At 35.5% G+C, this 27629-nt stretch overlaps 1 long non-coding RNA gene across 15 annotated transcripts in view; it reads right to left on the bottom strand.

The window, feature by feature from the left end:
- LOC147846710 (uncharacterized) overlaps nt 1-27629 on the bottom strand; it is a 156515-nt gene that overhangs the window by 44219 nt on the left and 84667 nt on the right. Inside the window, exon 4 of one of the 15 annotated variants that reach the window (XR_015476373.1) lies at nt 5602-6155. The exons of the other annotated variants lie outside the window; for them this stretch is intronic. This is a non-coding gene — a long non-coding RNA (uncharacterized LOC147846710). Of the gene's footprint in view, nt 1-5601; nt 6156-27629 lie in introns of those variants that run through there. 15 annotated transcript variants of the gene reach the window in all.

Consider the following 27629-nt stretch of genomic DNA (forward strand, 5'->3'; position numbering starts at 1 on the left):
AACAGATTGCTATTCATTTTGGTGCAAACATAAGAATTACACACTGAAGCTTTAAAAAAAAATCTGTCAGCATAAAAGTTTAGATACTTAAAACCATTACTTCTAAGTTATGGATGACTTCATGGCTCATTTAAAGACAGCACAGGACAGTGTTTGCTAGGGAGGGTCAATATGGCAGTGTACATCACTGCGGTTTCGCACTTTACCTCAGAGACATGTTCCTCTCAGATTAGTTATCTCTCCTGGAGCAGTCCAAACTTCCTCATAAACAAGCCAAGTAGACAGAGCAAATCAAGCAGATGGGTGGATAGTGAGAAAAGGAAAAGAAGGAGAGAGAGAGGGAGAGAGAGACAGAGCTAAGTGACTATGAAAGAGTTCACCGGGGTCAGTCCATCTGACAGAAACCAGCCGCCTTAAATTCTCCCAGACAACCTCTCACCTTGCTCCAGCCACTAAACTCTCCAATTAAATCACCCAAATTGGAAAGGAACCAAAAGAGAGGGAGAGACAGAAAGAGCGAGCGAGACTGGAGAACAGTAGATGATGAGGTGGAAAGAACGACAGAGAGAGGGAGAGAGGGAGGTAGCGGTCATTTTGAAATATGACTGTGTTTGTTCTGACAGCGTACGGTTAACACAGCCTCAGTGTGTGTGTGTGTGCGAGTGTGTGTTAACCTGTCACAGGGCCTAACCCAAGGCTAAAGCAGCAATTTCTTTTCACACTCCAGCTCTGGACAGCACAGAGAGAGGCGAGATGGAGCGAGAGCGAGAAAACCTATCATCAGGCAACTTCAGCACAGTGGCCAGATGACTGTCATAACCCATGAGGAGATTTGTGGTATGGTTATTGTAAGGCAGGGGAGGGTTGGCCACATGTTTTTCAATCGCTAAGCCTTAACTCTCTTTTCAATTATACCTGACAAGAGATTTCTTTTTTATTTTTTTTCTTAGGTACAGAGCTGCCATGGCAATGTGATGTGAAGAGGAGGACAGTTACGCTGCAAAAAATCGCTTTCTTTGTCAGGACTGCTTGAGTTGTTTTCAAATAAAATGTAAAGATAGATTTTAAAAGTGAGGTACTTTCTTAAAATTACTTTGAGAAACATAATTCTCTTTTTATATAAATATAAAGCTTCATTTTTTACGTATGTGTCCCTAAAGCTACCCATCAAGCAATTTCATGTATGTATTGGGTCACACTTTATCCCCTTAGGACCCCTTAGGATATACGCACATCTAGTTTTTCTTCCCATACCGATAAACTTTCAGTGAATGGTCAATGTGACTTTTTCAGTTTTATAAGGTTCCTTTTGAAGCAAAACATTAACTATAAGACTATTAGCTCGATGAACTACTAATTTACTGCATATTGATAGTAAGGTACATTCAAAAAAGGTTTTTGATGCTCGTTTTAAAACTCCTTATTTGAAATTAGCTGACACATCACAATTATTGATTACTGATTATTTTTTTAGTGGGATAACTTCATTTTTTATGTTCAATTCACTTAAAGTTGTAAAAACAATAAGGTTAACTTATCTGATTTGTGCTGAGACAATATGAAAATATTGTATGGAACCCAGCATTTCTTTCCTGGATTGTGGATGTAAAATAGGATCATATTAGAAGTAATAATAAACAGCCAATAACTTAATAATATACTAAAACACACACATGATATAAATATAAATATATATATATATATATATATATATATATATATATATATATATATATATATATATATATATATATATATATATATATATATATATATGTGTGTGTGTATGTGTGTGTGTAAGTGTGTGTGTGTGTGTGTGTGTGTGTGTGTGTGTGTTTTAAGTGTATTAATAAGTTACTGGCTGTTTAATATTACTTATAGTAGGATCTTATTTTACACACATATATATATATATATATATATATATATATATATATATATATATATATATATATATATATATATATATATATATATATTCAGTTAACCGGTTTGTATTGGGTCAACATAAATAAATTGTGTGGAACTGTGCATTTTGTGCAGTGTATGCAGGTAATAAGCCAATAGTTGAAACAGGTATTTCAACTAAAGTGTTACCAAATACAGCGGGAAAAATAAGTATTGAATATGTAATTTTTTTACATGGGAATAATATTAGTTATGTGTGATAACAATGAAATGACACAAGAATAAAGTACTGAACTACTGAAATTTAATACTCTATATAAAAGGCTTTTTTGATTATGGCATCTTAAAGACACCTCTTATATGGAGAATGAAGTCACATGCATTGCTCAGGTGTTTTTTTCACAAACTTCAACAGAGTGTAAAAATCTTGATGATTCTGTGGGTCTCGTCTATCAAATCTGGTCTACAATTTGTATTTTATTTTGGATTCAAGTCAGGTGATTGGCTTGGCCATTCTACAGCTTGATTTTCTTTCTCTGAAAGCATTTGAAAGTTTCCTTGGCTGTGTTCTGGAATGTTGACTTGCTGAATTGTCCACCCCGGTTTTATCTTCATCATCCTGTAATGTAGATGTTGGACTGAAGCAGCTGATATTCATTTACAAAGATGAAGGGCAGAGGGTTGCTTTCTAAATATTGAGAGATTTCAGCAGATGTCTGGCCTTTCACTCCCTATTCACACCTCCCTTTCTTCATATGTCCAACACTTTTTCATTTCATTTTATTAGGCACAACTTAATTTGTAAACTAATTAGTTTTTTTTTTTTTTTTTTTTTTTTTTTTGCTTTTTACCAACATCTTAGGAAAAATTGAATTCAACAGCACCTTTGGAAATATGTTTTCTGAGAAAAATGGTGATGTGTTGAATACTTTTCATCCCTGCTGTATTGCCTATGGACAAGAGACCAATTTTGGCACATTCTCACTAAACATTCACTTAAGAGTGTTGATGAGACATTTAAGACTGTTTTTCTTCCAAACCACAACCATAGGTTAATTGATCAAAATGTTTTTATTAGTCAAAATTAATGATTAAACATATTTCCTCACTGGGCTAACTTTATATGGAAAGTTTGGCATTGTCATGTTACCTTAAAAAACAGCTGTGTCACTGTTGACATTTATAAGTATGAAGACTACTCTACTTTTCTAAAACCATTTGTGACTATTATCAACATATATAGTGAGGAGTGACATGAGCTCTAAACGCTCCTTAAAGAGAACGTCAACACCAAAAATTAATATTCTATCATATTTACTCACCCTAAAGTTATTCCAAAGCTGTATGACTTTCATATTTAGAAGAATGTTTCAATTCCTAACCAAACAGTTTCAATTCCATGCGAAGCGAAACTGTTTGGCTACCAACAATCCCCAGTATATGCTGTAGCAAACTGATGATCAGCCTAAGAGTATTTGACAACTGTGACCAATAATTCAAACCCTGTGGCATTTAAAGGAGTGGATTAGATCTTTCTCGCACACACATACACAAACACAAAGTAAAAAATCTCACCTGGTCATCTCTTGTTCGCTCACAGCACGAGCAAAGAAAAGAACAGAAAGCAGACAAGAAAGACCAGGAGAGAGTCTTTCCTCCCCCTGGCCAGAGAAAAGAAAGCAATCAAAGGGTTTTGGTGCCGCAACAGACCACGCAATCACAGACACTCATGTGTAAGCCACAAGCTGTGCAAGCGTTTTTAGCAGGAAAAAAAGGTAAAATGAAGAACAAATGACAGACAGTATAAAGAACAACAACAACTGGGCTGTGGTTTCCCTACTGCTGTGCAGAACTCAAAAAGAATAAGCAATGCTATAAAGACACCTCAAAAACACCAGACGTGTTTTCACCCCCTTTGGTACAAATTCAATAAGTTGTTTGTCCATGGAGGAGGCTCACAAAGGAATAGAAGTGTTGAACAAATGTGTGTTTGAGAGAGAAAGGGTCAATTACAGTATTTACAATATCAAAATTAGATACAACCTTTGGCAGAAGATGTATGTTTACATATTCTTTAATTTTAATATCATTAATCATGATGTTACAAGTTTCCAAAGATTGACAATGTATTAGGTATGGGTGAAAAAACAAAGTGTTTTATTTGATAAAAATCGAAAAACATTTCTTCAAAATTGCTAATAAAAAATACACCGGCCACTTTATTATGTACAACTGTTCTCTAATGCAAATTTCTAATCAGCCTATCACATGGCAACAACTCAATGCATTTAGGCATGTAGACAACATGTCTAGTCAAGACGATCTGCTGCAGTTCAAACTGAGCATCAGAATGGGGAAGAAAGGTGATTTAAGTGACTTTGAACGTGGCATGGTTGTTGGTGTCAGATGGGCTGGTCTGAGTATTTCAGAAACTGCTGATCCACAAGTATTTTCACGCACAACCATCTCTAGGGTTTACAGAGAATGGTCCGAAAAAGAGAAAATATCCAGTGAGTGGGAGTTCTGTGGGTGCAAATACCTTGTTGATGCCAGAGGTAAGAGGAATGGCCAGACTGGTTTGAGCTGATAGAAAGGCAACAGTAACTCAAATAACCACTCATTACAACCGAGGTATGCAGAAGAGCATCTCTAAATGCACAACACTTCTAACCTTGAGGCAGATGGGCTACAGCAGCAAAACAGCACACCTGGTGCCACTCCTGTCAGCTAAGAACAGGAAACTGAGGCTACAATTCGCACAGGCTCACCAAAATTGTACAATTGAAGATTGAAAAAATGTTGCCTGGTCAGATGAGTCTCGATATCTGCTGCAACATTCGGATGGTAGGGTCAAAATGTATACATATATTAGGGCTTGAATAGACTAGTCCACTAGTCGACTACTTCAACTAATAGATAGCGCTCTCAGAAATCGACTACTCGAGCGTGCATTTACCATAAATGACATCAAAACGACAAACGTATCCAACAAACACCACAATCCAAGTATTTTGTAAACTGTGTCTACGCATATTTCATTTATTAATTTTATTTTTCTATTATTTAAAAAAAATGTTTATAAATAGTTTTGTTATTTATTTTTTGTTTGGCTGTATAGGCTATTGTCGCTTGTTAAACTATTTATTTTCTGAATCAAAATTATTTTTATTGTCGTTATCACTGCTGGAAACTTAGATAGTAGAGTTTATTTTTCAGACTACTTGTTGCATAACAGACTAATACTTGGGCACACATGGTAATTTGCATAATCTTGAGGCATGTTGAAGTAGGCTAATATATTCGTTAGTATTGTTATTTTAATAACTGTTGAAGCGTAGTAGAAAGTAAATGATTAAATGAGTTTTGGCCTAGTTCAGAATAATTGTATTAATGTTTTAATTAGTTTTTTGAATACTGCATTATGAATATGAGTTTTCAAGATGCATTTTAGGTTTCAGGTGTGGATAATTTTACTTTCTATAGCACATTTACATTCGAACTGGTGTGCCTGTTTTGCTTCAGTTTCCTTGAAATGTTGTGCAAAAGGGTTTTAGACACATTTTCTCTTGCTTGGTTTGTGTGTCAGAAATGTTAGCCCAATCAGCAGCAACATGAATATACACATGGTATTAAAGAGACAGCTTGCAAAAAAAAAAAAAAAAAAAAAAGAAGCTTGCACAATGGGTACAAGTAAAGTCTCTTTTATTCTGGATGGTAAGAAAAAGAACTGTAAGGATATTTTGCAGTATTAAACAGGCACTTATACCAATTGCATCAGACTCTGAAAAGTCTTTAAAAAGAACACAAAGAATGTCCTTCTCAGCTGCCATAGTTGCAACTCCAGGGTGTTCAATGCTCCACCATTTTCACTTAAAATGTTTCATCTGGGCTGAACGCTGTCCACGTAACTTTGAAGTGAGCAATAAAACCGCAATTTGCTCCGTAATGTCTTCATTCACATAGAAGTAAATGTGCGTGTGTGTGTCTCTTTAAGCCCTTTTGTTAAACCGTTTGCAGCAATCGTGTCTTCTGTTTCTTATCAGCGGTGCTGCAGTCTCTTGGTGTTGGGATGCTGCTTTTTGGTAACACTTGAAATCAAATGCACACTCTTATCTTCCGTGGATGCTTGTGAATTGCTTTACATTGCCTCCTGGCTGTCGCCCAACACTCTCTACGAGTCCATCACCTCCTCCAAGCAACAAGTGTGTCTGTACTTAAGCGAATGACTGGACTGTTAAAACCCTTGTCTGTAAAAACATGATAGAACGGCTACATTTATGCATTTGACAGATTCTTTCATGCAGAGATTTTGGGGTAAATGAAAGGCTCACTTTTAAAAGAATGTGCCATGGGAGCTCAACTGATTTCCTAATATTTCATAACCTTAAACACTACATGAAAAAGCCTTTCCAGCACATTCATACGGTTTTCGAAATATTGAATTCAATCATTTTTAACACACCATTGGTTTCAAATATTTTTTTCATGCTGCTTTTTAAGACTGTCAAATTAATTCTTAAGTTATATTTTTTTCGCCTTGAAATTATAAGCCGATTTAAATTTTAAGTTTAAAAATTATATTGGGGTTAATATGTTGATGTTTCAGAAAGTAACATTTTTGCTTTCTATAACATTTATTTATTGTTTTAGGACGAATACTTTTTCTTGTTCAGATTAAGCATAAAGACTGTGCTAAATATTTTTTTGCAGTGCAGATGTAAATTTTATGTAAATAATATTGTAATTTTTATTGAATTATATGCTTCATATGAATTATTGAATAATATTTATTGAATGATATGCCCCATAACTTGAATTAGGTATTTGCCCTTCAAGGATTACAAATTTAAGGACTTGAACAGACAATGAGCAAATTAGTTGTTTAATGAACACTGAAAAATGTTACACAGCCTATTCATACATTCATTGGGAAACACCCATACACTCTTATTCACACACATACACTACGGACAATTTAGTTAACCCAATTCACTTATAGCACAAGTTGTTGGTCTTGTGGGGTAAACCGGAGCACTCTGAGAAAACTCTCGCAAACATGGGGAGAACATGCAAATTCCACACAGAAATGCCAACTGACCCAGCCGAGGCTCGAACCAGCAACCTTCTTGCTGTGAGGCGATTGTGCTACCCACTGTGCCACCGTGATGCTCAAAATGTAAACAACTTATTAAAAAAAACATTACATAATGTAAATAAGTTAATATTTAACAAGAATATGTGATAAAAATGTAAAATAGAACCTTCTAAGCTGACAATTTATACAGTAATACATATTGTTTTGTTGCAACCATTTATTATTTGACATTTGTTTACATGCTTTTTAATTATACTTTGCATTTAGTACAGTAACAACATAAAAGGTCATTATTTTCTTTGATTATTGCTAATTAAAACTATAGATAAGTAAAAAAAACTGTATATATAATTAACAAAAAGAAAATCATTTATCAGAGAATAAATATTAAGTTTAGGGGTCCTTAGCACATTAAAACAGGCAGATTTGTCTTTAATTAGTTGTCTGCGCATGTTTTTGTGTCACTTGCTTAAACGCTTAGCAAAATAATGTGCTTTATGCTTTTGGCCTATTAGCAGCACATTGTAATTAGCTGCTGATTAGCGCGTCCTTTATAAATTGGCTTTTCAGACTAAAGGCATCCATTTCTGACAAGTCTTCCAGTAGGTCAACGCAGTTCCTGACTGAATCCAGGGTGCTTCTTCCACACTTCACGACCCATGATTAAAAGCCATCAGATGGCATGGAGATGGCTCTTCAACAAAAGAGCTGTCTTCCAGCCGGGCGAGCTGTAAACAAAGGCTATAAAAACTGATTACAGGTCAGTTTGTAGAAGCAGAGTGGAGTGCATAAAAAGCCATCAAGTTTGATTTGAGGTCGTGTGTAGGAGGATGGCGGAACTTGAGAGAAATAAAGATTGTTTAACTGATTTGAGGTCAGCCGGAGAAACCTCTTACATTGAGATGAGACAATCAAGCTGATTTGAAGTCTTTTGAATGGAAGACGGAAGAAAAGCTTCACACACCTGTGGATCGCCGAGCATCTTCTTTCTCTTTGTGTGTCAGCTGAATTAAGCTAAAAGACAAGCAGAGAATAAAAGCAACACAATAATGTCTCTTTCTCAAAGGATGTGAGGACAAGATCAAGTCAGTGAAAGAAATCGTGACACTCAAGTGCTCTTAAATGGCTAATTAGCTTTATTCTGACACTCACGGTTTCAAGCTTGCACTAGGCAACTGAGACCTCTTCAACTTAACATTAGAATCTGCGAGACCGTTATAAGCCCCGCGGTGCTGCCACTTGAAATGCATTAAGGATTGAATATGCGGATGAAAAGTTTTTCTCAACATCAGTAAGGACTGAGAAGTCACTCAAACACCAAAGCCCTGAGTTTCCTTCTCAGAATGGAAACATACATACAAAATGTTCCTCAGTTAAATATACTCCACCCAAGGCACGTCAAGGGACGTGGCCTGGTTGAGTAGAGTTGAGTTAAGCTGTGGTCACATTGCACTTTTTGCCTCATTGATTTCCATTCATAAGTATGTGAATAAAACAGACTGGAAATTGTTGCTCATGTGACAATTTTCGCATGTCGCTGCATTACAAAGTTCAATCTTCATGAACTCTGACCTGCTAATCAGCATCAAGTTATTGCGTAAGACCAATAGAAGACCAGAAAATTACATCTCATTCATTCATTCATTCATTCATTCATTCATTCATTCATTCATTCATTCATTCATTCATTCATTCATTTTCCTTTGGCTTAGTCACTTTATTTATTAGGGGTCACCACAGAGGAAAGAATTGCCAGTTTAAAACAGCATATGTTTTACGCAGCAGATGCCCTTCCAGCTGCAACACAGTACAGGGAAACATCCATAAACTTTCGCGTTCAGGTCGGCGCAATAGCCTATAGGTTAGAGCGCTGACAGATGGTACAGTAGCACGTCAGGGTATCCTCAGTTTGAATCCTGGCTCAAGGACATTTCCCAACTTTACCCCTCTCTCTCTCCCACTTTGCTTCCTGTCCTATCTAATACTGTTCTATCTAATGAAAGCAAAAAAGGCCAAAAATAAATCTTTAAAAAAAAAAGAAAAAACTCTTGCATTTACACTCATACACTATGGCCAATATAGCTCATTCAATTCCCCTATAGCGGATGTCTTTGTACTGTGAGAAAAACCGGAGCACCTGTCCTGGAGAAAACCAACATGAACACAGAGACAACATGCAAACACCGCACAGAAATGCCAACTGACAAAGCCAGGACTCAAACCAGCGACCTTCTTGCTGTGAGGGAATCACAGAGTGAATCACAACCTTGTGAATGATTACACCAGATAATCATAAAACGTAATTCACTGACATTAAAATTAATAAACAATAAAGCGTCACACTTAATCTTGGTGGTCTGTTTGTTGAATTTAAGTAACATTGTATCTATAGTACATGCCAACTAATTCTCATTGGATTATAAGTAGACTGTTAGGTTGTGGTTGGGGTTAGTGTAAGTTGATGTACTTGCAAAGTTTCTTATAGTCAGTTAAATGTCTGTTGAAGGAGCATATCAACAGATATTAAGCAGACAGTCTACTAATACTCAAATGGACCCTCAAAATAAAGTGTTACTCAATAAATATATAAAAAGCTATAAAATAGTGATCTCTTAACATTTACTGTAATTGTACAGAAATGGTTAATTAAAACAAGACATGCCTTTCTCTTTGGTTTGTAAACCAGCAGTTTCACATCATCTTATTCCTATAAGAGCTTTTTGGAATCTAAACTATTGTATCTGTAAACAGTTATTCAGTCTAAAAGTAAAGAAATTATTTTTAGTCAGTAAGACAATAACAAGATGACCATTTATTTTTAACAAATGTGAGAGTGCGTCACCCAGACTCAATCCCAATTCTAACCCTCAGCCCGTCCCCTCGTTGTATGCGTTCAAGTGAAGGGGTCCTAATTCTCCTTAGCTCAAAGGTGTAGGCTAAGGGAAAGAGATATTTTTTTTTCTCAGGACCACAATTGAAACCAAGGGGATCCAAAAATTTCCTAGAATATACCATCTACAACGGCAGCATGGCTGCACACAGAAGTATGGAGATGCACAAATTAGTATTTTCCTGTTTAGTAGTCCTACAACATTCTGTCAAATGATGACACTCGAATACCCAGTAAGAAAGTCTAGTGGTCGAGAATGGGCTTTTTACAGTGTCTGCTATAATGTTAATGTTGTGTCTATGGGTTTACATAGATGAATATGGCAACAGTGTAAATGCACAGTCCACTTGCGATCTTACTGCCTTACTATTTCATTATGATAACATGATTTATGCCTTCAGTGATTTCCTGAAGATAAATACCGAAAAATAATGCAACTGGAATAACTACAGCAGTCCCCATCGTTGATCTTATATAAAGTAAGAGATTGCAATGACATATGATGACGTGTACAGGTGCTGTAATGCCGTCCTATTTCTTAAAGGTAAATTTTAAAGTCCTTCTCCGTCACACTCTGTTTCAAGGGCCAAGGGGAAGGGGAAGGGGTACAAAAATAATCTCAATATCCTCAATATAGGGATAAAAAATTTTAGTCATTTTGTTTTTTTTTTATAATTTTATAGATACATGCTAGGAACATTATGCTATGGTTGCAAAAAACAAAGCAAAAACAGATGTCACAAAATTTAACTATTAATACACATACAAAATGTAAAACAAAAAAACTAAATTGAACTATTAATACATATTCAAAATGTAAAGCAAACAAAATTAAACTATTAATACATGTACCTAACAGCCAGCTTTATGTGTTTAAGTTTAGACTGACCAGACTTAACCAAATATAGGGGCAGGGAGCAGCAGCTCATTTGCATTTAAAGGGATACACAAGCAAAGAGATTGTCTTTAATTCCACCCCAAATGTGCCATTTACAGCATGATATAATAAATGATGATTGAAGTATTTTGAGCTGAAATGCTTTAGGTACAATCTGAGGATACCGGAGATGTATATTACATCTTGTAAAAAAAGGTCTAATAAGACATTTTTAACACTGCAGAGCAGCACTGATACCGTTAATTTGAACTGTGAATTAAGCACTACACTTAGAAACCAGCAGCAGGTGTGTGTGTGTGTGTGTGTGTGTGTGTGTGTGTGTGTGTGTGTGTGTGTGTGTGTGTGTGTGTGTGTGTGTGTGTGTGGTGTTCACATTTCCTGAATAAGTGCTCCTGAGTTATTCTGGGAGACTCATTTTAGTAAAAGTCATACAAGATTTTTCTCATTGCGGGGCAAAATTGGCAGTCTTGGAAACTTGTCAGAATAATCTAAAATCATTTTAAAAGACAGTATAGGCAACCTATTCCAGACACTTTGACTTTCACAGGCAAAACATCACCAGCATTAGTAGAAGAGCTGTGCTGTTTTATTTATGCTGTATTTAAGTTTTTTGACTCTTTTAAAGCATAAAAATACAAAAGAATAGAAGAATAGTGCATTTATTGTAGTATTCTATCGAAACAGTAAGGCTTATAATCTATTTAATACCATTAAGTTTTAAGTTTAATACATATTAAACCTTTCTGAGTCACTGTTCCAAAGTTCAATTTCAAACTGTTTATTTTATTATTGACGGTTCATTCCGCTTTGGCTACCCCATATTAATAAAGGGACTAAGCCAAAAAGAAAATGAATGACTGAATGAATTTTATTACTTATGAGGTGAACTATCTGCTGCTGCTTTCAGTAGGATGGCAATAAATTTAATGTAAAATGGCATTAAAACTCACAGTATTAGCATTTGACATTGAATAAAGCACATGTGGTGTCACCTGAGGTGATCATTGTCAGTTGTCTGTTGTTCAGCTGCATGAAATGGAAAAAGTTTCTAAAATATAAATTTCAGGTGTTGGTTAGAACAAAAACTCCTTTTAAAATCGAAATATTGCATGCCATTGCTTTTATTTAGAATATGGCTTAAATCAGCCTTCAGGCTCGAGAGTTAGGCTTGCTCCTAATGTTGTCAATCTGGCAACCTGCACTTGTGTTTGTTTTGAACCAGGAGTGCAATACCTATTTCAGCTACTGGGTGTCAAACTTCATACTGCACCTTTAAAGAGAAAGTTCACCCACAAACAAAAATGTACTCATGCTAAACTGTTTCCTCTGTTGAAGACAAAAAAGATCATGTTTTAAAGAATGAAAGCCATTGAAGTCTATAGAAGAAAAAATATATTATGGAAGCAATCAATTTCCAAAATTTCTTCTTATCATCAAACAAAGAAAGAAACACGGATGAACTGGGGATTGATTAAATTATGACAAGTGTAAAAGTAAATTGTAAAGTCCATCAAAATGTTTATCATCTGAAATAAATAAACAAATAAATAAATAAATAAATAAATGTGCTAAGTAATTGGTGGTTTGTTCCACAGTGGCAACCCCTGATAAAGAAGGAAATAAACAGAAAAGTGATTAAATTACTGTAAATGACATTAACTTGCACTAACTAACTAATTAAATAAATAAATTAAACAGTGTCGCAGTAACAACAAGTATTGTAAGTAATGCTAGCTGAAACATTAACATTTGATGTTAATTCACTCGACCTCAGGCCATCCTTAATTTTTTACATATCAATTATTATTAATAGGATATCAAAAAATCAAGAGAAAATAGGGTTTTAATTTAGATTTACATTTATATATATATATATATATATATATATATATATATATATATATATATATATATATATATTCTTTATATATAATATAATATAATAAAATTTTTTAATTATTTTGTTATATTTTATTTTTTATATATTTATTTATTATTATTAATATTGTATAATTTTTTTTTTTTTTCAAATGCTGGTAGCATTACCCTGCATTTCATCAACCACCAACTTTATGATTTATCTAAATTAACTCTTATGAGCATCACATCGCTGTTCTATTAAAGGGCACCTATTTTATACAGGATGCAAGATAAGCTTTTGTTATCTCCAGAATGTTTTCTGTAAAGTTTCACCTCCAAATACCCATCAGAATTTTTATTACAGCCTTAAGTATCTGCCCATATTGGTGTCTGAATTCATTGTACATGTTGCTGTTTGTGTGACCTGTGGCTTTAAATGCAAATGGGCTGCTTCTCCCTGCCCAAAATTCCCATTTGCATGTCTGTATTAAGTCAGATAAACAGCACAGTGACAGACACAGTTGACGCTGAAATGCAGTTAATTAGTCAAAAACAAAAAGTTTATTTGATGTATTTGTGGTGGGCTTTTTTCAAGCCTTTTTGAAATAGTCTTGTACAAATGCCGTTTGCAGTACACACACACACACACACACACACACACACACACACACACACACTATCGTACGACTGAACTCGTAAGAATTCGTATGAATTAGCCACTAAACTGGCAAAATGTAAAATACTTATGTTCTTTCGTGAGATCAGGCTGGTTTGTCTCACTCTAATATGACAGTGGACACACTATGCATACAGACAGTTCTGCTCAAACAGCTCACAATAGTTGATTTCCATCATAGGTGCCCTTTAATGCAAACACATCTCTCTCCATCCTCAAGTCTAGCAGTAAACCTACCTGTTTCAATTGACAAAATACCTGCAAGACAACATGCAGCACAGTTATTCTCGATGAGAAAAAACCAGCTGTTGTCGAGGGGAAAAAAAAAACAGAAATGTAATTATTTCTTTTTAATAGAAGTAATGCAATAAGTGCAACATTCCCCAGAACGGTCTTTCTCGTCATAGTGATACCAGACAGAGCTGCCACCAGACTCTGAAATGAGATTCTTAAAATGCTCCAGAAAGTGGAGATCATGGGAATGTCTTTTGGTGTTTGGGGTCCAGGGAAGGACAATTTCTAATCCGCAGCCCACGTAACCCCAGGCAGTTCACAGTCTCCGCCGTGGCCCCATTAGTGATGATTAGGGTGGAGAATCTGTCTGGGTGCACTGGAGTCGAAAATGAGTTTTTCTTATTGACATTCAGGGCCATGTTATTGTTGTGACAGCACTCGGTCACATCTGCCTCCGTATTCATATCTGCGCATTCATCTTCGCTGTTGATCGGCCAAATTAATGTGATGTGTTGCTGAACACTGCGAGCGAGTTACTCAACTCTATTAAAATTCCTCTCTGAATTAATATGAAGTTTAAAAAGTTTTTTTTTTTTCTAAGAATGATATTTTTTCTCTCTCTGTGGATGCAACCACTAAACACATAGCTACACACTAATTGGCAAAATGTTCAAAAGCATCTTTTGCAACTGTTAAACCAAACACCCACACCAAATAATTATATAATAGTCCATGTGTGTGTGTGTGTGTGTGTGTGTGTGTGTGTGTGTGTGAATATAACAGTGTATATAACAAACTCCTACATGCGTGATATTCAGTCTGAAAAGCAGGCTGTTCCTCAAGAGATGAAGATGCCATCTAAAACAGCTAGGCCATTAGTGTTGTGCATGAACAAACACCTTCCAGCAATAGCATATAGCTGGATGACGAATGCACTCGTATGTATTGTAAAACAAAGCTTTGATTTTGTCTTTAGAGACTATCTCTATTGTACCAGAATCCTGCTAGAAATTACACAGAGTGATAATGAAGTATATAAATTTCTGCTTTATACATTTCTGGAATCAGTTGCTTAAGCAATATTGCCTTGAACTAAATTTGTTGTGTACGTTAATCAGCTCAGCAACATCTTTTTTGTAATAATAGTTTTAATTTTCTTTCATCACATCATTAATTTTCAAGGGCAATTTGAAATCATTTTACTCTTTTAGATTGCTCACTTGCTGTTTTGGCAATCAGTGCTCTGCATTTTTAACATGAAAAACTAACAATTTATTAATAAATATTCAATGTGTTAGTTAATGGCATTCTGAGACAGTTTATGTCAAATGTCTATTTCATTTATTGCTATGATACTTACTATTTTTTGTGATTGTTTATTAATTACAGAACAAAGCCAGCATAGATAGCCAGTAACAAGTATATACACAAGTCAGGGTATTCCTTTAAAGTAAAACACATTAGAAATTAAATAGCATTTATAAATTCATTCATTTTCTTTTGGGTTATCCCTTTATTCATCAGGGGTCGCCACAGTGGAATGCACCGCCAACTTATCCAGCATATGTTTTACACCGTGGATGGCTTTACATCTGTAACAAGTACTAGGGAACACCTATTCACACTCATTCACACACACACACACACACACACACACACACACCCTCACACACACACACACACTCATACACTATGGCCAATTTAGTTTATTTATCAGATTTATTATTTAGCGCATGTCTTTTGATTGTGGAAGAAACTGGAGCACCCAGAGGAAACCCAAGTGAACACAGGGAGAACATTTCAGTTCACTTTAGTTTATCTAGTTATTCATTCATTAATATCAACACAGCGGAATAAACCGCCAACTTATTCAGTATATGTTTTACACAGGGGATGCCTTTCCAGCCGCAACGCAGTACTGGGAAACACCCATACACACATTTATACAATACGGATAATTTAGTTTATTTACCTATAGCACATGTATTTGGACTAGGGGAAACCGGAGCACCTAGAGGAAACCCACACCAACATGGGGAAAACATGCAAACTCCACACAGAAATGCCAACTGACCCAGCTGGGACTTCAACCAGCGACTTTCTTGCTGTGAGGCGACAGTGCTAACCACTGAGTCACCGTGTCGCTCCAAATTAAATAACAATACTTTTTTTTGTTTTGTTTTTTCTATAGGCCACATTTTTAAATTATGTTTATTAATTTAAATTTTAAATATGATCTTTTTGGCTGCAGTTGGTAAATGTTAAGATCATAATCATCATTCAATAAACAAATATTGGTATTTAGGAACATATCACAAAGATCTGTGATAGTTTGACATCGTGGATATTCAAAAAACATACATATATGTTCTCAAATTTCTGATTAAAAAGTTATTCAAACAAATACATATATACTAACTCTTCTGAAGTTAAAAGATTGATATTGTGTTGTCTAAAACAGTGGTTCTGGAGGACCACCAACACTGCAAGTTTTGGATGTCTCCTTTATCTGTCACACCCATTACAGATCTTTCAGTCTCAGATAATGAGCTACAGTAATGATCTGAATCAGGTGTGTTTGGTTAAGGAAACATGGAAAAAGTGCAGAGCTGGTGGTCCTCCAGGAACGTGGTTGAGAAACACTGGTCTAAAACACATCTGATTTTTTTTTTTTTTTTGACCAATTGTCATTTTATTGAAAAAAAAATGACTTAAAATCTGCAATACATTCAATTAATAGTTTACAGAATAACATCATATCATCAACATTTATTTTTATTTATCGCCATGTCAGCAACAGCGGCTATTTTCATGACAAAACAATTAATTAAAAAAATACAATAAAAAAAAATCACAAAACTAATTAATGAATACATAAATTCGATATGATTTTAACATTAATATATAATAAAAAGTCTAAAATGTATTGGTGACACTTTGCTGAATAGTCTATAACAGGGGTCTCAAACTCGCGGCCCGCGGGCCATTTGCGGCCCTCAGTGCAATATTTTGTGGCCCGCGCCGACCGCTGTACACTGACAGAATCAGCGGAGCGGGGAGAGAGAGCGCTCCCCGCTCCCCTGATTCTATCCGTACACAGCGGTCACTGGCATTCCCCGCTCGCCATGTAAACAAAGGGGCGAGGATGCCGGTGACGTCACCACGCACCCCGCCCTTTTGTTAGACGCTGTGACGGGCGGGAAGTGTGGAGGGGCGTTGTCGCGCACGTTCTGATCAGCTGTGTTGTCGCACGTGTACTCAAGAGCGGTGTTATCGCGCGCCTACTGAAGGGCGGGACCGAGGGTGTGTCGCGTCGAGGGGGCACTTTCTATGCAAAACTAAAGAGGGCATGTGCTCTGCACAGGTTGAGCCCTATGTGTGCACGTGCCTGCCCTGCATCTTATATATATTATAGGTAGATACGGACTGGTACAGACTGGAGTGGGGTGGGGGTGTTTTATTTATACATATATACGCCTTTTATTTAGGTGAGGGAATGGAAGTTTTGAGTGAGTTCCCCCACTTTTTTCCCTAGGACTTCAATAAGTCAAAGTACAGGTCTAGACTTAATGATGGTCATCTTCAAGCCATACTGAGGGTCTCAACTGCTTCCGCCCTAAAGCCAAATGTGGTTCAGATTTGTGAGAAGAAGGGCTGTCAAGTCTCTGGCAGTAAGAAGTAGGCAAAAGAGGCCATGTTCAGAAGAACTGTTCATAATCTTCACTCAATGTTCTTTTAATGTTCAGGACACTTCATGTTCAGAAGAAATAATTAAAACTGTTAATAATGACATTTGAGGACTTTTTTTTGTGAAATCCCTTATGCGGCCCAGCCTCACCCAGACTTTGCCTCCTGCGGCCCCCAGGTAAATTGAGTTTGAGACCCCTGGTCTATAATGTGTAACTCCATCTTAATATATAGAACTTTTGGAGTGAACTTGTAAAATCTCCACTCAAAAATAACTTCTGCTTGTTTAAGCTACTTATTTAGAATGAGTTAAATCAACACAATTCTTAAGGATTTTGGGGACAACATAACCGTTTCTATGTTGTTCAATCCACTTAAATTTGAAAAAATTATTAAGTTAACTAAATAGATTTGTGTTTGGACAACATGAAGGAATTGTGTGGAACCCAGCATTTATTACTGCATATTTCAAATTAAATCCAGAAGGTCCAGAAGGCAAAGAGCAATGGTTATTATAAAATTCAAGCCTAAATTGATAAAGAACCTGAGCTCTAATTCTGAGTAAACCAGCATAGTCATATTTCCCCATAACAGGAATAACTCAATTTAACTCTCCGAAGGCAATGAATTACACAAGCACAACCGCTCAAATTGCTTAGAGAATAATATACGACTAGCTCAGAAACCATAACTCCAGTTAGAATGCGTGATCAAAGATGCTCAAAAAACAATTAAATCTTAAGTCTCAACATGATTAAGGTATAAACAGATTTTACCGCATCTTCACCATCCAACCTCCCTTGACCACATGTGTTTCAACAAACGCTGCCAAAATCATCATCCCAAAAAATTGACCGTGGTCATTTCAAATCTTAATAAAGTCACATCAATTTACTTCAGCTAATTATAATGTGTGTTTCTGATACGTATAAACACATGCTCTTACACACAGATGTGCTGCTAAGGGTTTCTCATTTACACTGGCTAAATTAGCATTTTAACTTCTAAACTGTCAGTGGCTCTAATCAACATGTCCAGCCACCTGTTCAACATCTCTATTCCTCTTACAGTCACTTTCATGCTGACACACACACACACACACACACACACACACACAAATATAAGCAGATGGAGGCACAATATTAGTGTTTATGAGTATGTTTATGCATGATTGTAAAACTTGGTGTAAGCATCCAAAAATGTGGGAAAACATTGGGTAATATTTGCATCCTTCTATTGTAGAGCTGTTAGAACACTCTCTAATACACCTGTTACCTTGTTAAGTATTAATGCCTCAAAATTATGTCTCACAAAACAATTTTGAGTTGATAATTAGGGGAACACAAACATTACAAGCTAGCATTCAAACAGTCTGGCATATTGAATAACACATAAGGGCTGTTTGGTAGCTACGTATGTCAAGTGTTTAAGTTTGCCTTTTACAAGCCATGGGTCGTAAGGGTAACATATAAACCTGTTTTGTGCATTTCAATGGATACGAGGAGGAGAAAAAAAAAGATCAAAGAAAGATCTTATATGGAGCAGCTTGAGTAACAATACATGGCATAACTGGTCTGTGAACAACATTTTTTACAAAAGTTTTAGCAATGCATACAATATTAATTAACTTTATTTTTTTAACAAGACAACTGTAGAACTATGATTTTTAATCTTTAACATGACTGAAATATTTAATGGTTATTTTTCATAAAGCTTCTAATGTGACATGGTAATTGGAAAAACAAAACAAGAACATTTGTGTTCCCTGAAAAACTTGTCCCTAAACCTTGACATTCTTGGGCAAAACATTTGCATTTTCCCACATATCTATTGTGCTTGCTAGCACCAAACAAAAAACAATAAATGCCTTGTAGCTGTTACAGTCACCAGCAAAATAGCTACTGCGGATCGCTGAAGAACTGCAAATCTGCCACTTAACGAACTACAACTCCCAGTTTGCACCGCACACACACACACCTGTCCCTGATCCCCAGTGATGAACCTGCTAAAGGACTCATGGACTATATATATACACCACACATGCACACAGGGCTGAGTCTTCTGTAACATACGGTTCTGACAACAGAGTTGAAGATCCAATTCCAGTCTTTATTTAAACAGAGGATGGTCAGGGAGGCAAGGGTCAATCACAGGAGCAAACAGAATCATAAAGGGTAATCCAAAAGAGTAATCAAAAGCAGAAGAGAGATTGGTTCAGGCAGCTAACATCAAAAATCAATCAACAAGGCAAGGATCTGGAGACACGGCACACTCACAAAAACAATTACATTCTCTTGCAAAATATTACGCTATCCAAAAAAAGGTTTGCATTCACTCGAAAAAGATTGTAATTACTACAAAAGAAATACATTAAACTTTGTATTAACTCACTAAATATTTTTGTTTTCTTGCAACAGAATTTTCACCCAAGAAACTCAAATCACTCAAAAGATCTGCATTCTTCTAAAAAGACATTTGTGTTCCCTCACAAAATAATCATACCCAAAGAATCTTTGCATTCACTTGCAAAACATTTATCAAAAAAAGGAAAGGCTTTTCAATAGAATATATTTGTTACAAGTCATTTTGTTTTGCATCGCCATTTACCCTTAATAGCTCTGAAGCTTTTGACAGAAAGTCTGTGAATAAAATAAATAAATAATACAATCACAAAACCACAATGTGAGCCCAAATGAAAAATAAAACATGTCTGAACATGCATAATACATTTTATCAAATATTGTCAAATATTTATTTATTTATTTATTTATTTTAATATGAGCATAAAGATGTCATCAATGTCAGCATACCATATGAAGGGACATCGACCATGTTTGTAAGTTCAAATTGGCTATGCTGATGCTTCACAGATGCAGGGAACCTGTCAGAATGAAATATTTGCAAACATAATATAACATGTAAATGAGTTTTTGCTGTTTGCACCTTGTCCAACATGATTTTTTGAGAAGAGGTGCTGGGGATCTGACCTATAGAGCATGTCACATTATGAAACCATAAAAGTGTGTGTGCGTGTGTGTGCTGTGTAAAGTGAAAGATTGGGAGAGAGAGCATTATCGCTCCCTCATGGCCTGAAAGAACAAATCCATCCATTAAAGGAAAAAGACAGCCAAGGTCAACACCCATATAAGGGCAATCATAGCACAACACTGCAAAGAGTAAAGGTTCACTCTATCAATGAGGACTAATGGCTGTTCGACACACTCACAGACACGAGCGCGTGTGTGTGTCTCCTGCTTCAAAGCTCAACTGATAAATGCTGAGATTTCCTATCAAAGCCACACTTCTTCAGCTCTATGCTATGGGGAAAAAACAACAATCAAACAGAATACTACAGTTCTAGTTCATACAGAAGAGATGATGATTGTTTTCATGTTATAGCCAATACACAGTAAAGAGAAGAGGTTATAGACATATAGTAAATGGAGTTATAGTATATAGTACATAGTAAATAGTAAATAGAGACAACCTTCGATATTAATGGTCTGGGGGTGTTATTGTCTCTTACAAAAAAAAAATTTATCCATCTCTGGGTAAATATGAACAAACACAACTAATTGGTTGATAACTATAAGTTACGTTAAAATGACTCAGACTCAACTTTATTTTCCCATTTAGGAAAACTAAAATTTCAGGTGGGTGCCGTAACACAGGCAAAGTTCCATGTACACATTAAAAAAATATTACCCCACAACCTACAATACATCATATGTATTATGATCCCCCAGGACTCATTTAATGACCTAGAGGCCACCATTATAAAAGAATTTCTAACTCTATTTGTCCTGCAAATAGGAACTCTAAATTGACGTCCTGACATCAATGGCATTAGCTGAAACAGAGTTTAATGAGTGATCTGGGGTGCATTGGATACCCTGAGCCAATGATCATTGGAACTGAATGTTGGGTTCGGCCATATTTGACCTAACTTTATGAAAACCCAGCATTATTTAGACTGTATGCTCACCAAAAAAATATAAAAAAACATTTATTTGGAATAAATATACTAAAAGAAGTGAAATGTTTTCTATTTTAACGAATTTTAAGTAATTTATTACAATGATTTCCATCAGAATATTCATTCATTCATTTTCTTTTTCGGCTTAGTCGCTTTATTTATTAAAGGTTGCCCCGGCGGAATGAATCACCAATTTATCCAGCATATGTTTTACCCATCGCATGCCCTTCCAGCTGCAACCCATCACTGGGAAACACCTATACACTCTCATTCACACACATCACTATGGACAATTTAGCTTACCCAATTCACCTATAGCGCATGTCTTTGGACTGTATATTTTGGACTAAAATATAATTTTACATATTTAGATTTTTAAGTAAACATTTGTGCTATAAACCTTTTGTTCATCTCTGTCAATCCCCCATTTTTCCCAAGATTCTGCCAGATTTTACAATTCTTTCCTGCTATTTTCCCGTAATTTTCCTGTATTTTTAATCTTTCTATGAAGGGTGGCAATAAACGTCAAAAAGACGATCCTCCCTATACGCAACCCATACTGCCGAACCACCAGGGGACACCCTTGCTCTTAAACGTAAACCTGTTCTGTGCTTAATTTTATGCATAGGTATCTATTAATTTTACTTAAGCATGTAAACACTTTGAAATAAATATAAAAACAGCGTGATTTCCTTTCTTTACATTACAGGTGCCGTTGCTCGTCCTATACAATCCTCGAAACAGTCAATATATGTTGCAATGCATGACTGTCAGACACGCTCCATAGTGATAAATAGATGATGTTTCCCAAAGGGATTCTGTGCACACGATTTGAAGCGGAGCAAAAGTAGACACTGAGTTTTGGGAAGCGTGTTTAAACAGACATGTACACATAATACTATTATTATTAATAATAATAGTAACATCTAAACATGTCAATATTGGTGGGTTTTCTTTTAAACAGTTGTCTTAAATGAGCCTAAAAAGTTAGGAAAGCACTCAATTGCTTTCATTATGGATCTGTGCATTTTTAAAGTGACACCTCTGTTATTTAATGTAATCAAATGAAAAATCTAAATAAGAGATTAATTCTCTGCTCTCAATCAGAATGTTTAAAATATACAGTGAACAAAAAAGCTAATGAGATTTGATAACATGATTTCATTTCTTTAGCTATTAATTTTAATAAGCTAAACCAATTTATTTGCAGCACTTTTCTAATGTATATGCTATTTATTCTATCCTTTGTTAATAAACATCTTACTGACCGTTTTAACTATTTATTTAAAATAAAGCAGCTCTAGATGGACAAATTAAGTAATTTAATAATTTTTTGGGCAATCCCTTATTTTCACATCCCAATGTTGACAGGTATGCTTAACATTATAAACCTCTCTCCTGTAATGTTGAATTAATGAAATAAGTCCTTGCTCATTAAAAAACACTCATGTTTTTATGTACTACATACAAAATAAATGATAAACAAACACACAATGTCAAAAATAATACATAATTTCAAATAAATGTAGAAAAATGACAAAATATAATTATTAACGCATACCATTATTAATGTGCTTTTTAAATTATTTTTAAAAGGTAACCCAAATTATGAGGGTTTTGATTCAATTATAATATTGAGCACTTATTTAATCATTTATACATACAAAAAAATCAACTAGCCAAATACTGATGCTTGTTTTGTCAGACTGTGACTTAAAATAAAGATAAAATATTGTCTTTTTCTTAACAACAGCAACAAAGCTTTTCAATATTCCCAATCTCCTGCTATAATCACAAATAGCAAAGACCAGTAATAAAACCGGGTTCATCACACCATTTCATTGGCTCTTTAAATGCACAAAAATAACAGCTTTAACCACCCGATGAAAACCATTAATAGCTTGCACAAGAGCTGAATCAAAAACCCTCCATTTATTCTCAAACATTTCAGCGCTGACAGCCTCATCAGTTGACTGATAGTGGGGATATGCTGGCATTTAACAAGTATACACTGTGCTATGTCATTAGACTCACTCATTCTCCCATCAGAGTTTTATATGAGGGAGGCAGTACAAAAAAAATTAAAAAATAAAACGAATGTCTATAAACAGTGGATGAAGTTTCAGAATTCTGTCTGGCTGATCATGCTGTCAACAGTATAACGTGCAAATAGAGCTGAAAGTGTCTCGTGAAGACGGACAGAGTGATAACAAAATAAACAAGTCAGACATCATCACTTTGAGTCATTGATTTTCAAATGATCAAAGGGCAAAATGATCTCCGAGTGAGATGTTTTAGCAAATATTTTGAAGGTGCTCTCTCATATCCACCACTTGGGTAAAAAATATGGACGTAGTTTCCGTGACGTGAGCCATAGTTTTCTGAAGAGTGCAAGTGAGGCTATAAGTGGTCATGGCCAACCATCTCTATTTTGTTCGGGCATCATCGCGACAATCGGAGATAACCAAAAAAGAGCAATGAGGTGGATATGTAATGAAGCTACAGTACATATGCCTGTTAGCATCTTCTTTAGATGGGCTTTTCTTTGGGAAAAATGATTAATTCTGCATTACCTGCGACTCGTTTGTGTTCTGACCACATGTGCTTAGTTGTATACTATATCAATTAAGTGTTTAGTCTTTTAAAAACACTGTTGTAATACATTGAGCCAGTAAACATTATTCTTATGACATTTTTCAGCAGGAGGAAAATTCGAATTACTTCAACATACTTCCGATATAGTCTATGTTAGTAAATGCAAGGCCAGGCATAACACTATATGAGAACGTTCCAGAGGACTGTTATATACTCTATAGATAATAGTGCATTCAAGTTCTAATGAAAATTATAGATGATAAATTATCTTAAATAAAACAAATACATTTATAGATAAGGTATATAAGTATGTAATTTCCCCCACCTGGGAAATAGAGGCCACTTGTTTGTGAGCACAATTAAGTACTCACAGCATGCCATATTATCTGATAATTGTCGGAAATAATTCCAAAAGGCAATTGACTGTGTAAAGCCACATAAGTTCACATGCCAAGTTCAGTGGCTAATCAGCCGGAATCAGCTGAGGTGAACGGCGACCAGTGAGACCTAATATTAGCTATGTGCACCAAAAAAATTTTTTTTTTCTTTTGCTGTAAAGTTGACCATTTTAACATCAAGGTCATTAGAAATGTGCTCTATTATGGAGCCAGGCCTAGCAGAATTTCGATAAATTGCACTTTCAGTTACTTCCGATTTATATTCACAAGGGAGAATGGGATGTTGCGGCTTGGTAGAAACCTTCCTAAAAGTGAATGTACACCAGAACAAATTGGAATTTATTTCTAAACATAATAGTTTTAATAACTAATTTCTAATAACTGATTTATTTTTTTCTTTGCCATGATGACAATAAGTAATATTTGACTAGATATTTTTCAAGACACTTCTATACAGCTGAAAGTGACATTTATAGGTTTAACTAGGCTAGTTAGTGTATTTAGGCAAGTTGTTGTTGTTTACTGATGGTTTGTTCTGTAGACCATCGTGAAAAAACATAGCTTAAGGGGGCTAATAATTTTGACCTTAAAATGGCTTTTTAAAAATTAAAAACTGCTTTCATTGTAGCCGAAATAAAACAAAACATCTCCAGAAGAAAAAAATTTCCAGGCTCTGTTAAACATCCTTTGGGAAATATAAAAAAATAATAATAATAAATAAAGGGGGGCTAATAATTCTAACTTCAACTTTTTATTGTGGGAAAATGCTTTGAAAATTTTATTAACAATAAACTTAACAATACACGTTGGGCAAATTGACTATACTTTGATTATGTTATGGTTGTTTTTGTCCCATTGACTTCCATTATAATGATAGACTATAATTTCAAAGCCATGACGCCACATTAATTATTCTTAGTTGTTGGTGGTTTTAATTGTTGGGAAGAAGTACAATTAATAATTTTTGCTGTTGATCATCAGTTGCACTGCAAAAAAAAGTGTAGTTCGTTTAAAAAAGTTAATTTTTTTGTAGATTTTAAATTGTGCTATATGGAGTATGGTGTGTGTGTGTGTGCGCATGCAAGTGCGAGAGAGACAAACATATCAAGGCGAGAGAAACTAAATAAGGACCTCAGCTCTCAAAACATAGTAAACATGCACTACCTGACAAAAGTCTTGTCGTCGATCCCAGTTGTAAGAGCTACAAATAATAATTTGACTTCTAGTTGATCAATTGGAAAAGTGGCAGAAGGTAGATTTTTATGAAAAACTGCACCCCAATCATCATAAATACTGCAGAAGACCTATTGGAATCGGCATGGACCCAAGATTCTCATAGAAATCAGTCAAGTTTGGTGAAGAAAAAATCATGGTTTAAGTTTACATTAAGTATGGGGGAGTGCAAGAGATCTGCAGAGTGGATGGTAACATTAACAGCCTGAGGTATCAAGACATTTGTGCTGCCCATTACATTACAAACCACAGGAGATGGCAAATTCTTCAGTAGGATAGCGCTCCTCATACTTCAGCCTCCACATCAAAGTTCCTGAAAGCCTAGTCACCAGACATGAGCATCATTGAGCATGTCTGGATTAAGATGAAGGAGGAGGCATTGAAGATGAAATACAAAGAATCATGATGAACTCTGGTAGTCCGGTAAGAACGCTTTCTTTGCCATAATAAGTTATTTGGGTCCATGCAGAGATGCAGTCCTGTGCAGATGGATGCAGTCTTCCAAGCTCATGGAAGTCATACACACTTTACATTATTGCTGTTAAGTGACAAGACTTTTGTTTCAGCAAAGTCAGACCTTACTGTCCCTATTAAATTATTAAAAATCAAGATTTGATCATATTTTATTTTGGTAAAACAAGCCTAATCTAGAGGCCTTTGCCGTTAGTGCCACTTCTGATACCAAGTGAACAACTAGAAGTCAAGTTATTACAGTATTTGTTGTTTCTAAAACTTGGATAGGAGACAAGACTTTCGTCAGTTAGTGTAGTAAGTGTGTTCATGCATGCAAACTATAATCTGCTGTTACTCTACAGAACTCCATATAAAAGACAGATTTTTTTTTTTTAATTCATACTCCAGGACTGTTGCATCAATCAGTCGTACTTCATATCAATAGTTCATGATGATGGTTGCATGAGAGGTATTTTCTTTAGCACACTTTGGGACTCTATGCAATGCTAAAAAACTAGCATTTAAATCACAAAATGGAATTTGAAGAAGGCTCGTTGTCTAGAGATTGTCGTTGGATTTGAGGTTTAATTGGAAGGGAGAGCAGTTGAACTAAAGCGAGGCTATGTTGGGTTCAGATGTGGAGTGCAGGGTTAACACTGCTGGTGGCCTTCTTCAATGATCTCAAGTGCAGCACAATAACGCCTTTAACAACCTGCTGAAAAACATTAATGGCTTCGGCAGGAACTATGACTGTTATACTGACTGCCCCAGTCTTTTTCACTCTCCCCTCTCCTTCTGTCCTCCTCATTACTGCCTTCATTCGCCTTTTCTCATTCCCAGTACCTTCTGTGCCATTTCTTTCATGAGGAATGAATTGGAAAGATGAGAATAAGAGTAATTTCGGCTCTCTCTAAACCTTGCATGCTGTGTTTCCATGGTTTCTTAATGTGCTGTTTTACTCCCAGTTCTATAGCTTCTTAGTTTTCTATAGTCCGTCACAAAAGGCGACATGAGGCTCCAGACTTCGAGAGGATTTTCTCGTTTATTTTCTGTCTTTATTTCTTTTGCCTTGATTGTTCTGGTGAATCAGACAATCAAACTTTTTCTGCTTTCTTGTGTAATGAATGCAGGAGGATAAGCTATGTCAGGAATAATGCAATAGATTATCGGTTTACTTCATGCAAGTATGTAATGTACATGTATATACAGAGAACAAGTAATGAACACGAAGAAAGGGAGATGTAGATAGCCAGTGAAAGCCCAGAGAGCAGTTGAAATCTCTCAGTAGTTATTCAGTAACCCTCTGCTCTTCGTCATTGTAATTTAGTAGTAGCTCCTTCAGTCCAACATCTACATTATCAGGATGATGAAGATGAAACCAGGGTGAACGTTTTAGCAAGACAAGGAAACTCTCAAATGGCTTTAGAGAAAGAAAATCAAGCTTAAGAATGTCCCAGCCAATTACTCCAATATAAAATACATGCATGTGACTTCATTCACCATATGAGCGGTGTCTTTAAGCTGCCATCACCAAAAATTTTATATAAAAATTACTTTTATATAAAATATTGAATAAATTTCAGTAATTCAGTACTTTTTTCCTTGTGTCATTTCATTAATATTACACTTAAATTTTTGTTTAGATTTTTTTGTTTTGTTTTGTTTCATTGTGATGCTCGTACTGTTTGGGTTTTACCAAAATCTGGTCCAATGCTATGTCAAAGGC

The sequence above is a fragment of the Danio rerio genome, chromosome 1, assembly GCF_052040795.2.
Source record: "Danio rerio strain M-AB ecotype USA chromosome 1, GRCz13ab, whole genome shotgun sequence".
Classification (NCBI taxonomy): Eukaryota; Metazoa; Chordata; class Actinopteri; order Cypriniformes; family Danionidae; genus Danio; species Danio rerio.